The sequence below is a fragment of the Anomaloglossus baeobatrachus genome, chromosome 3 (assembly GCF_048569485.1).
Source record: "Anomaloglossus baeobatrachus isolate aAnoBae1 chromosome 3, aAnoBae1.hap1, whole genome shotgun sequence".
In the NCBI taxonomy this organism is placed as follows: Eukaryota; Metazoa; Chordata; class Amphibia; order Anura; family Aromobatidae; genus Anomaloglossus; species Anomaloglossus baeobatrachus.
The window spans coordinates 542,088,548-542,102,617 of NC_134355.1; positions in this window are offsets into that span (position 1 = coordinate 542,088,548).

A 14,070-nucleotide genomic window follows, 5' to 3' on the forward strand; every position below is an offset into this window, starting at 1 on the left:
AGTGAACCCACTGAGCTGTACACTGGACTTCCCCGAAGGAGCAACAAGTAGCAAACCCATATACAGGGATTGTCTGGCACAGCAACAGGGGGCCTAAATGCACGACTGCCAGGAACCAGTGGAAATCGGCTCTTACGGACTGGAAAAGTCTCTTAATGTCCGGTGCTGGTGTGCTCGGATGTGGCAGCACAGAGATGGCAACTTAGACATGAAAGCACAGAGGTGGTGGCTCAGACATGGCAGCACGGAGGTGGTGGCTCAGATGGGGCAGCACAAAGGTGGTGGTAGAGAGCAGGCTCTAGGACAAGACACAGGTTAGGAACAAGAGACTGTTACTAAGACACAATTAGCAGAACTAGACACAGTAGCCTAATGGGACCTGAGAACTAGCAATGCACTAACTAGTAGGTAACATTGCTCAGGAACTTCCTCAAAGGGGAGGCAGTCTTAAATACCTTCCAGTGTGAGCATGTAGTGGGTGAGCCTACCCCCTACCAGTACCAGCCTAGTTAACCCGGAATTGTTAAAGCTGTTTTAATAAAAGTGTGTTGTATTACATTGTAGTGTTAGGGCACCCCCTAGTGGCCGGGTGGGACGGCTGTCGCCACAGTGAGAGGAGGAGCCAGCAGAAACCAGGGGGGAGAGTGTGCGTATGTGAGAGAGAGAGGTTGTTGGATCCGGGACGTGAGAGTGTGAAGATCAAGGGGCAGAGTGTGGGGGCTGAATGAAAAGGGGACGCCGGAGAGAACAGGAGTGGATGGATCCTCGTGAGTGAAGCAACCGGTGTGGGTCCGGGGTGTGTGTAACCGACAGTGGCAGCCCGGTGAAGCGGAGTAATCAGGGCACAGCCCCACGGGAGGATTTGTCAGGGCAGGTTGTCCCCCAGCCCAGGAAGTTTTACTTGTCTGCAAGAAGCCGGAACTGCGTGTGTCAAGTGTGTTAATAAATATGTCTTTTATTTGCATCACATCTGGCCTGAAGACTATTTGTGCCACTATCGACGACAACACGACCACACTCTGCCCCACCAAGTCAGTCCCCAACATTGAAGGAGTGATGGAGCTAGGGGTGTGCCTTGGATTCACTGAGGCCACGACTACACAGCCAGAGGCGCCCCTGGCGCCTCACTTCATGTGGCGTAGTCGGCAGGATGCGATTCCCCTGCCAGGAACCCAAGAAGCCGGAGACCAAGTGGTGCCGAGTGCACCGTATCCGGGCTATGAGAGAAGATTTCCAGTCCCATGGTGGGAGGAAGAAGTGCCCAAGGCGTTGGACCGGGCACAAGATGGCGACAAGATGGTCGCCGTCTGTGAAGCCGAGGAAGAAAAGGCGCGAAAAGCTGGCGCCGAAAGAAGAGCCTGGGGCTGGCCGGTGCCAAGAAGGAGGTACGGAGTACTCCGCCTAAAGAGGGGAGGCGCCAGTCCCCGGACACGAAGGAAGAAATACGAAGTGGGCGGTATTGTAAGGAAAAAGAAGAACCGCCGCGGAGGAGTCAAAATGATGTGTGAGGCTGGGGGTGGAGTCTGTTTAAGAGCGGGAAACCTGGGCCCGCCTTTTCTTCTTCCAGCCTCAGCATTGACCTCGCCGCCATTGCTTTCTAGACAGCAGAAGAAAAAGATGGAAGCTTCCGGATGACAACAGGATCTCGCCACCGCCATGGCCCTGACCAGTCTAAGCCGGGAGCGCCCTAAACAAGCTGCCATAGCAGGAGTGTTCTTACGAGAGATTCCGACCGGGTCAGGAGACCCCGCACGCCCGGAGAAGGTGACGTGGCTGACCACCTGGGACGCGACAACCGGGGGCACGACCACTGAGGTCCGGGCAACGTATGCCGCCCAGCTACCGGTGGGGAACCGCCCCCTGGGGATTACCTATTCCCCTGTGGAGACACCCCAGCCCGCCACCACAGCATCCGCGGCCGCAGCACCAACTGCCCCCGAGCGGGAACCGGCCGAGGTGTATGCCGAGCGGCTGGAGCAAGATCCCTGGGGCTTCTTTTGGGACCCTGTAGTCCCGTCCTCTACTATCCAAGGGCTCCGTCTCCGGTGCCAGATCCAGTCCAGGAGCAGTTGCTTGCAGAGATCACCGTCCGGGAAATGATGTCCGGTCCCGGCGGTGAGGAGCTGGCCCTGCAATTCACCACTGGTATAGTGGTGAAGTTCAACCAGCAGGAGGGCTACGGATTTATCCGCGAAGCAAACACCGGGGACGATTACTTTTACAATCGGGTCCACCTGGACGTGGAGGGCCTACCCAAGAGGCTCCACACTCTCTACCCGGGCGAGAAGGTCCAATTCTTACCGGACGCGGGAAGTCGCGGCCTGTTCGCAGTTGGCGTGACCCGGACGCCGACCGCCCGTGAAGCGGCCCAGTGGCAGCAGGAGCTGGAGTGGGAGGAGCACCAGGAACGACGCCGGAGCCAGCAGAAACCGACGCCGGTAGATGCCTCCCATTCCCGGCGTACTCTGGCGGTCCCACCGGAGGTGAAGCCTGACCCGGAAAAGGGTGCCCCGGTCGTGGCGGTTAACCAGAGCGTCACCAACAGACCGGTAATAGTTCTGGACGTACCCCAATCTGTGCCTCAACCGCCCCGAGTGGCGACTCCATCGCCTCCACCGGAACCTGAAGAGGCCACGCCGTCTGAGCCGCCGTTTGCTCCTGTTTCATTCCGGAGAGTCCGCCACCAGCCTGGACAGTCCCTGGGCGCCTACATCCAGGCCCAAGCTGCCGAATGGAAGCGGTCCTGGCCTCCGGAATAGGTTGTTCGTGCTGGCTTGTTAAAAAGACCGGTAGTGTTGCTCGACCGGCAAAGTTTAAAGTTTTCTGAAGAGTTTACAGTTGATATGCCTGTTGCTCGCCATCACAAGACCGGGAGCGCTGTTGAGCCTCCGGGCGCCATCACAAGACCGGGAGCGCTGTTGAGCCTCCGGGCGCCACCAAAAGACCGGGAGCGCTGTTGAGCCTTCGGGCGCCCCAAAGGACCGGGAGCGCTGTTAAGTCGCCTGTTGTGGACTGGAGCTGAAGGGTATTTTTTTATGCCATGTTCGGTGTTTTAATGTATGGTTATAGTTAAGAGCCTTGCCGGGAGGCTCGGATTTTAAGAGGGGAGGCATGTAGTGGGTGAGCCTACCCCCTACCAGTACCAGCCTAGTTAACCCGGAATTGTTAAAGCTGTTTTAATAAAAGTGTGTTGTATTACATTGTAGTGTTAGGGCACCCCCTAGTGGCCGGGTGGGACGGCTGTCGCCACAGTGAGAGGAGGAGCCGGCAGAAACCAGGGGGGAGAGTGTGCGTATGTGAGAGAGAGAGGTTGTTGGATCCGGGATGTGAGAGTGTGAAGATCAAGGGGCAGAGTGTGGGGGCTGAATGAAAAGGGGACGCCGGAGAGAACAGGAGTGGATGGATCCTCGTGAGTGAAGCAACCGGTGTGGGTCCGGGGTGTGTGTAACCGACAGTGGGAGCCCGGTGAAGCGGAGTAATCAGGGCACAGCCCCACGGGAGGATTTGTCAGGGCAGGTTGTCCCCCAGCCCAGGAAGTTTTACTTGTCTGCAAGAAGCCGGAACTGCGTGTGTCAAGTGTGTTAATAAATATGTCTTTTATTTGCATCACATCTGGCCTGAAGACTATTTGTGCCACTATCGACGACAACACGACCACACTCTGCCCCACCAAGTCAGTGCCCAACATTGAAGGAGTGATGGAGCCAGGGGTGTGCCTTGGATTCACTGAGGCCACGACTACACAGCCAGAGGCGCCCCTGGCGCCTCACTTCAAGCTGACCTCCAGGAACACTTCCGAGTAATGAAATTCCGGCTCTTTAAGAAAGGGGCTGTGGTCGCGTGCACCCTATGGGCACTCCCAGATGGCCTGTGTGTGGTCTGGAAGCGGGAGGAGGCCACGGCAGAACTCGGGACAGGCACGGAGCACATGGAGCCGGGAAGCAGGAGAGGAGAAGGGCGCCCCCACCGGAGCCTGGGAGTGGAGGCGTGGGGGTATGCTGCGCTGGGACCTGGCGCTACATTATGAATGGGAAGGGAAAAAGCGACATTTGGTATGTGGAATGTAAATTCCGCTAGAATAGATTGCAGACATCATGTCTCATTTGCAGAGCCCTAGGTACGAAAGCAGCAGAAACCCCCACAAATGACCCCATTTTGGAAACCTATCAATGAATTCACCTATGTGTATGTTGAACATGTTGAACCTGTAGGAGAAAACAAACAAAATAATTTGTTACACTATTTCTCTCAAATGCAATGATACCATGTATGTGGTCAAAATCTGGTGTTTGGGCACATGGCAGGGCTCGGAAAGAAAAGCGCTGTTTGATTGGAGCGTGAATTTTTTGGGACTAGACTGTGGATGCCATGTCACATTTACAGACCCCCTGACATGCCAAAACAGCAGAAAAACCCTACAAGTGACCCCATTTTGGAAAATGGATTCCTAAAAAAATGTATACACTAGTGTACTGAGAATTTTTAACCTATAGGGGTCACAAAACTTTATAATACTTAGATGTGAAAATAAGAAATTATTTTTTTTCCATTGAAATATTGTTTTAGCACCAAATGTATATTTTACATGAGTTGCAATAGGAGAAAATTGACAAGTCAATTTGTTATGTAGTTTCTCGCGAACACACTGATACCCAATATGTGGTTGTACACTATTGCCACGGCGGGGATCAGATGGGAAGGAGCACGACTTGGTATTTAGAACGCAGATTCCGTTTGAATAAATTGCCGAGCCCCTGAGGTGTCAGATGAACAGAAACCCCAAAAGTGACCCCATATTGGAAACATCACTGTGTAAGAAATTCATCTAGGGGTGTAATGAGTATTTTGAAACCACTGAATTTGATAACATTGGGATGTGGAAACATAACATTTTTTGGTAAAAATCTATTTTTTTTTATTAGCTGCAAATTATATTAGTTATCAGAGAGTTAAATGGTGAAACTTGGCTCCACAATGAATTGCACAATTTCTCTTGAATACGATGATGCCCTATATGTCGTTAGAAACTACTCTTTGGTCACATGGCAGGGCTGAGCAGGTAGATGCGCTTTTTGGCTTTTGGAGCACAGATTTTGCTATAATAGTTTGCAGGCAACATTTGCAGAGCCCCAAAGGTGCCAGAACAGCAGAAAAAAAATCTATCTGCTATCACACATTAGAACTGCTTTTTTTATATTACCATATTCTGAGAGTTGTAACTTTTTTTTTATTTTTTGCCAAACAGGGCTGTATGAGGGCTTATTTTTTGTGCAATGAGTTGGAGATTTTTTTGGTAGCATTTTGGAGTAAATAACATTTTTTGATCACTTTGTATTCAGATTTATCAGACGCAGAATGAACAAAAACAAGCAATTCTGTTTATATATTTTTTTTGTGCTGTTCACTGTGCAGTAAGGCTTAAAACACATGGCATGAAAATTGGAGCGAGTGGAATGCAATAAAACATCGGATTTCAATCGGACTAATATTAGCCTGTGTGTCAGCACACATGAGCGATTATTTTCTCAGCCCTAATCGGACCGAGAAAACAATTGCAGCATGCTACGACTGTAATGCGATCATTGTTTCTCTCGCACCCATTCAAGTCTATGGGGTGAGAGAAAAATCGCACTGCACTTGTGGTACACCGGTGTACCACAAGTGCAGAGTGAGAATGGCAATAGCCGTCTATGGAGGAGAGAGGGAGATAAATCCCTCCCTCCCCTCTTCAGTGCCGGCCCGCCCCTCCTCAGAGCCGGCCCATCCCCCGCAGCTGAGGTCCGATCGCATGATCGGACCTCAGTCGCAGTGACACTCGCATGACACTCGGCTCCCGCTGTGCTGCCAGCATGAACCGACTGTCATGCGAGGATCACACTAGTGCCCAGTGAGGCCCCTGCCTAAGGCTATGTGCGCACTTTGCGTTTTTTCATGCGTTTCCGCAGCGTTTTGAACTGCAGCGTTTTAATGCCAAAATGCGTTTTGATTTTCAAGCAAAGTCTATGAGAAATAGGGCTTTCTTGTGCGCTCAATGCTGTTAAAAAAGCTGCGTTTCAGTTGCAGAAAATTTGGCAAAAACTCACCGTTTAAAGAAGCAACATGTCAATTGTTTTTGCCATTTTGGCAGCGTTTTATTAACATTAGAGTCAATGAGAATTTTCAAAACGCATCCTAAATCAAAATCCCAGCGTTTAACATGCTTTTTTTGACAAAATAAACGCATGCGTTTTTTACTTTATAATAAGGGCATGATATGTCCCTTTACACAAACACATAGTCCGACGATTAAATTAATGAAAATCCATAATTCAACGTTATTTTATGCATAAATATTATAAGTTATAATTTTAATAAAATTAGCTATTTTGTGCATGATTTTAATCTTGGTATCTGTTATCATTTTTTCCCATTTTTTTCATAGTGTTTGAATCTTTAAACTTTATTTATTTGTGTATTTCTTTTCAAAACGCATCTGACTTGAAGCAATGAAAAAGCATGTAAATCGCGGTAAAAACGCGGCTAAAACGCAAACGTATTTTTAGCGTTTTTGTTGTCAAAACCAAATTTGACAAAGACCATTTCTGCCAGAGGATGCGTTTAGAACTGCAAGAAACTCAACGCAAAGTGCGCACATTGCCAAAAAGTGATTACACTGTCTTATTCTTCGGGTCAGTACAATTATAGTGATAATAACAGATTTACTTATTTAAGATTTATGTATTTGTTTTTGCATTGCTATATTCTCAAAGTTGCAACTTTTTTTTATGAATGAGCAATGTTAGGGCTTGTTTTCTGTGGGACAGTTTGGCGTTTCCATTCATACCATTTTTTTTTTTTACACATGACTTTTTGATCAATTTTTATTCAATATTTTGCAGGACATCATGATGAAAAAGTGACATTTTTGGCGTGTCTTGTTAATTGTTTTATTGTTCCTGCTGCACAGAATAAATACATGAAAGTTTTATAGATCGGATCGTTCAGCCTTGGCGATATCAATTGTATGCACTTTTTTGTGCATTTACAGTATGTTTTAATGCAAATGCAAGCGTTTTTAGTGGTGAAACTTTTTTTGTGATTTTTGTGCTCTTTTTAACTTTTTTTTTTACACATTTAATTTAACTTTTCTTTACTCTTCACTTAGTGCCACTGTGGGACATGAATATTTTTTTACTTTGACCATTGGTCTCATACACTGCAATAACTCGTGTACAGCAGTGCCAAAGACTTGTCAGTGACTTACCTGTAAGACCTGGCTTATAGCAAGATCTATAAGGTCACTGTACCCTGGGGTCATCAGAGGACCTTGCGGTATCATGGCAGCCATCAGCACATGTGATTACCATCGTAGGGGGCCGATCGTGTCAAAGGGGGTCTTTGAACCCCTTTTAACCACTTAGATGCCGTTGTAGCAATTGTAGCATTTAATGGGTAATGTTCACATGCGCATCTTTTTTGTCAGTCATCCTGAGTGCATCTTAAAATGCACCAAAAAACGCACCTTGGCATAAATGCATCAAAAACACAACGCGCTTTTACTGCGTTTTGCCTAATGCGTTTTTTAAGTCAAATCTATTGACTAGAGGGCTCAAAAATACGGTAAAAAATGCTAAAATAATTGACATACTGCATCTTGAAAAACGCAGCCATTATGCAACAAAATGTGCCCAGTGTGGACAGCAAAATCGAAGTCTCATAGCCTTTGCTGGGAGAAGGAAATGCATGCATTTTGGTGCATCTTTGTGACCTCAAAAACGCACCCTAAACACAAGCAAGCAAATGATGCCCTGTGTGAACATAGCCTTAGTCGGCACTGATCTGTGTGATTTTTGCTTGCGTGGGTATTGATATCTACTTTTTCCTCACTGCCGTTTTAAGGCCCCTGATGAACCACCAAGAACAATTTCATCCAATTAATGAGCATTTTGTCATCAGGTGATCAACAACCTGTTTACACTCTTAGGGGCACTTTGCACACTACAACATCGCAGGTGCGATGTCGGTGGGGTCAAATTGAAAGTGACGCACATCCGGGGTCGCAGACGATATCGTACTGTGTAAAGAATTTTTGATACGATTAATGAGCGCAAAAGCGTCGTAATCGTATCATCGGTGTAGCATCGGTCATTTCCATTAATTGGGAATGACCGATGTTGTTCCTCGTTCCAGCGGCAGCACACATCGCTGTGTGTGAAGCCGCAGGAGCGAGGAACATCTCCTACCTGCGTCCTGTGGCTCACGCCGGCTATACGGAAGGACGGAGGTGGGCAGGATGTTTACGTCCCGCTCATCTCTGCCCCTCTGCTTCTATTGGCCGGCTACCGTGTGACGTCGTTATGACGCCGCACGACCCGCTCCCTTAATAAGGAGGCGGTTCGCCGGCCAGAGCGACGTCGCAGGGCAGGTGAGTGCATGTAAAGCTGGCGTAGCGATAATGTTCGCTACGCCAGCTATCACCATGATATCGCAGCTGTGACGGGGGCGGGGACTATCGCGCACGGCATCGCAGTATCGGCTTGCGATGTCGTAGTGTGCTAAGTGCCCTTTAGATTATCAAGAAATGAACTTTGCTATAAACGATAATCCAACAGTATAACTGCACATTGAGGTCTCGCTCACACTGACAGATACATTGGACGAGTGATATCTGATGTTTTATCGGACAGCACTTGCTCCAATGTTATACTATGGGGCAACGCTGAGCAATACATTGTTTCTCATGTCATTTTGACATGACAAAAAAATAGCTGCATGGGAGCGAATCTATTGGACAGCGCACACCCATACAAGTCTATGGGTGCGTGCAAAACATCGGACTGCACTGAGATGACATTACACCGATACAGACAATAAAGAAGATGGAGATATTAAGTTCTCCATGTTCACCTGTGCTCCAGTTCTTGCATGTGAGAGTATGAGTACAGTGAATAACACTCCGCTCACACTCGGAGAATATATGCATAATCAATCTGTTTATGTCCTATGAGTATGTCAGTGTGAGCATGTGTCGCGGGCGGAGGGGCCGTGATCGCTACGCTTAGGTTCGCTGCTGCTGCTGCTCGGTGGCTCGAGCGGTGGCCCGGACCCGGGGACTCGAGCAGCGCTCCTCACCCACGAGTGAAAAGGGGGTGGTTTGTTTTGGGAGATAGCTTGTGATGCCACCCACGGGTCGTGGTGATAACGGGCACCACTGCTGCTGGTGACGGGGATCCCGGGAGCGATGGTAGGGAGCAGCTAGGATGTTGTCCCCTCCGTGGCTAGGGGTTGGTGATCCCGGGGCCCGGTGGTGTAACAGGGAGGCTGGATGGCTGGGGTGCAGGGCTGCAGGAGCAGCGCGGCGCGGTGCTGGATGGCACTGCGGTACTCACTCAGACACAGATGCACAGCAGAGTCTCTGGTAAACCAAACGGCTGGATGGACGGGTCCCACAGCCGGCTGCAGTGTTGTGCTCTCCCCGGATGGTTGATGGTGGCTGTCTTTCCCTGCACCTTGTTAGAATGTTCTGACTACTGTGGTTGCCCACCGGTAGTCCGCTCCCCGGCGTATAGGTGCCGAAGGAGCCCGTTTTGCCTGCAGGCTCTAGCCCTTGGATCTCTAGCCTATGGCAGTGGCTGTGTATCCTCACGGTGTGGACTGTTGCCTTCTGTCGGGTCTTTGGTGTTAGGAAACCCCTGGGGTTCCGGTCACTTTCGGATTTGACCGTTGTCGGCGGCTCCAAGCCTAGTCGGGGTCCGATGGCCCTGCCTTTGTGCTTAGCTTCACTCCGTTCCCCGGTTCGGTACCGGCGAGCACCGCCCGACCCCGGTCCTACGGTTCCACAGAGATCCACTAACTCCTGCAGATGGCCACCACCGTCTGACGACCTTGCTGTTTGTGTCTGGGCCCCTACCCAGACACCGACAGTTTCTGGCCTCTCACTTTCAACTCCAAAACGAATCTGTCACTTTTCCCGCCTCCAGGCCTGTGAACTCCTCGGTGGGTGGGGCCAACCACCTTGCTCCGCCGCACCTGGTGTGGACATCAGGCCCTGGAGGGAGGCAACAAGGGCTTTTGTTTGACTGGTGTGAACTATCCAGGGGAGGGTGTGTGTGTGTTGCTATGTCTGTGACTATCTGGCTAGTCCAGGGCGTCACACGTGCACTTGGGCTATATTCACACAGCATTTTTGTGGCTTTTCTTGGTGTTTTTTTTGCATTTTTTCATTGGTTGTATGTAAATAAATGCTATTATTTAAAATATGCTTTATACAGTACCAACAACACCTATGAGATTCTAGAAATCTCATGCACACAGACACACACCTGTTTTTTCCCCCTAACTGAAATGGCAACATGCTGTGTTTTTCAAAGAAGCAGCATGTCAATTATTTCAGCATTTGTGCAGGATTTTTTAACCTTTGAAAGAAATAAAAAGTCATAAAAAAATGCAGGTGCGTCCTTTTGGGTGGCTGTTTTCTCAATGAAACTAACTTTATTTACACATGTACTGTAAACAATTGGCACACCAAAAACCACAGCAAAAATGCAGCTTTTTTATTGCCAAGAGATCAGATTTTGTTACAAAAAAGCACCAAAAAGCCCTGTGTGAACATAGCTTTAGGCTATGTGCGCACTTTGCGTTTTTACCTGCGTTTCAGCTGCGTTTTGAACTGCAGCGTTTTCATGCCAAAATGCTTGCGTTTTGCTTTTTAAGCCAAGTCAATGGGACATTGAGCTTTCTTTTGCGCACTTTGCTTTTCTAAACGCTGCGTTTAATTTACATAAATTTGAGCAAAAACTCAGCGTTTAAAGAAGCAGCATGTCAATTGTTTTTGCCATTTTGGCAGCGTTTTGATAACATTGAAGTCAATGAGAAAAGTCAACACGCAATCAACATCAAAATTCCAGCGTTTTACATGCTTTTTTGATGCAGAAAACATGCGTTTTGGACCAATTAATTGCATGCGTTTTTGGCAAAATATTAATGGCATGATATTTCCCTTTACACACACACATAGTCTGACAATTAAATTTAAGAAAATCCATAAATAAATGTACTTTTATGGTGAGTAAAGATTTGTTATTTTTTTCTCTGACACGTGAGTTTTCTCCAGCGCGTGTGACATGGGACCGCATCCACACTACATCCGTGTGGTACATATGCGGGCCGTGTGACACCCGTGATGCCAGAGAAAACGTGGACATGTTTACGTGTGGAACACACGGATACACGTATGCTCCACACGTACACATGTTCCATGGCAAAACAAGCACGTGTGCGCAGACCCATTGATTTGAATGGGTCTACGTGTGCCCGTGTCTCCGGTACATGCAGGAACGGACCTAAGGCCTGCGACACACATCCGTGCCGCCGGCACGTGTTTGTCATTTTTTGCACGTACCGGCGGCATGGAGACACGTTCAGCAATGCTAACCTATGGTAGCAGGCACACACACGTAAAACCACACGAAACGTGTGTCCATGTGCGTTTGTACGTGTGCGTTTTTCTAAGCGCTGACATGTCAGTGTTTTCTCCGGCAGCACGGGTGTCACACGGCCCGCACCCATATCACACGGGTGTAGTGTGGATGCGGTCCCGTGTGACACGCGCCGGAGAAAACACACGTGTAAGTTAAAAAAAACCAAAACATTTACTCACCTTCTCCAGCCCTCCTGTCTCTGCCGCTGCTGCCTCTTGCTGCCGACCGCTGCTCATTATTCTCATTTAATATTCACTTCACTGCCTGGCAGCAGCAGCAGCGGGGAGACGGCAGGGCTGGAGACCGAGAATCAGCACCACAGACAGCAGCGCGGACATCAGGAAGGACCACATGAGTATGTAAATTACCGGTTCTACGTGTGCTATCGCGGATAGCACACGTAGAACATACGTGGCCCGCACGTACCAGAGACACGTACTTACCTGCACGCAACACGCAGGGGAAATACGTGTCTCTCGGCACGTGCGTGATTTTCACTTGAGTGTGGCAGAGGCCTAACACGTACCGGAGACACGTGCGTGTGAAGGGGGCCTAAAAGACTGCATGGCTCAGGGCTTCATGTTATACACCTGTGACAATGGAAATGAAAGAAAAAATTGAATCCAGTGATTAAAAAGTGTCTCCAATACTGCTGTCTCTTCTCAGGGGTGACGACTATGATCTGAGGCCATCCCTGGTTGAGGGCTCCAGTGCTTCACCCCCTGAGGCCTGTGTTCAACTACAGTCCTCATAACCACCAACAGGCCATGTCTTGTGAATTTTTTTAATATAAGAGCACAGTCACATGGCCTTATGACTTGTCTGAGGATCGCTTCTCGATGATCGGACTGGCCGACGGCTCTCTTGACCTGAGTGTGACAAAGTGTATTTCTATGTGCAGCCGTCACGCTCGGGCCAGGAGAGCCGCCGGCCAGTCCATGCATCGTGATACGATCCTTCGACGAGTCATACGGCCGTCTGACTGAGGCCTTAAGGCCGTTTCACACATCCGGCATTTCGCCACATTGCCGGATCTTGCACACTCCAGTACAGTGCAATACAGTGCAATGGCATCGCGGCAACCATGCTGTCATGTGACCGCAATCCGGCGAAATGCTGGGTGTGTGAAACGGCCCTTACACAGATGATGGAGTTTTCACCTGTACACGTGAATGGCTATCACCTGTGCAATGCTAAGGAAATCCTGAAAACATGACCTGTTCATGACCATGGACTTGAGAACTAGAGTTAGGCCGGTTTCACACATCCGTCTTTTCGCCGGTTTGACGGATGCGGCGCACGCCAGTACAGTGTATACAGTACACTGGTAGCGCAACAAGCGCCGGTCACATGCTGTGATTGGTTGCAGTGAGACAGATGTCACTCAACGTGGGGGCGTGTCTGACTGCAACCAATCATAAGCGTTGGTGAGCGGGGAAAGCAGTGAATACTAGATAGAATAATGAGCGGCCGGCTTTTTCAAAAGAGGAAAAGCCACTGGAGCAGTGTGAACACAGCACTGGTGATCGGTGAGTATGAGAGAGGGGGGGAGAGGGATAGACCAACAGAGAGAGAGACCGACAGAGAGAGAGTGACCGACAGACAGGGAGACAGAGAGACCGACAGAGAGAGACTGACAGAGAGAGACTGACAGAGAAAGACTGACAGAGAGACCGACATCGACAGACCTCACTCATTTGCAGTGTTTTCTGCAACATGCGATAAATGTATTTATAAAAACGCAAGTCACTAGGATGGTGTGTGCGCCGTCCGTGTGACATCCGTTTTTTTTCACGCACCCATTGACTTTCATTGGAGTGACTCGCGATTGAAACTCACCAAAATGCAGCATGCTGCGATTTTTTTTCAGTCTGATTTGGACTGAGAAAAAAATAGCAGATGGGAGCTGCCTCATTGATTAACATGGGTCCGAGTGCAATGCGAGAATTTCTCGCATTGCACTCGTGCGAGTTAATTGCAAGTGTGAAGCCAGCCTTAAGCACGGAGACAAGTCCGTTTTTCTCCAGAAATACTGATGTCAAACAGACCACACGGTGATGTGATACATGTGACACGTAGCGAAGAAAATACGTGTCTTTGAAATAAAATGATTTTCTATACTCACCTGTCTCCAGCATTGCTGTCTCCTGTTTCCAGGCCCACTCATTATGCCCATGAATATTCACTGCATCGCGGACCCAGAAGCGGCAGCAATGGAGACAGCAGCGCCGGGGACAGGTGAGTAAAAACTTCCTGCTCTCGGTGTGCTATCATGGATTGCACAGGGAACACCAGTGTGCCAAAATCAGGCACATGGATGGGCCATATGCACCTTCAACACGGCCATGCAAAACACTGGTGTTTTTCCCATACGTGTGAAGGGGCCTAAAGCATGAGATTCATGGATGCATAAATGAGTCCTAACCGCACGTTCACACCTACAAATGTTCTGGAGAGGATTTTACCCAGTTCTGACTTTGTTGCTGTTCCCTGACAATATGCATCACAATTTGTGTTTTCATGTAGATTTTTTGCACGTTTTGATGCAGTTTTGCTCCATATGTCACCGGACGCAATGTAAATGGAGCAATGTGCAGCAGACATGGCATCC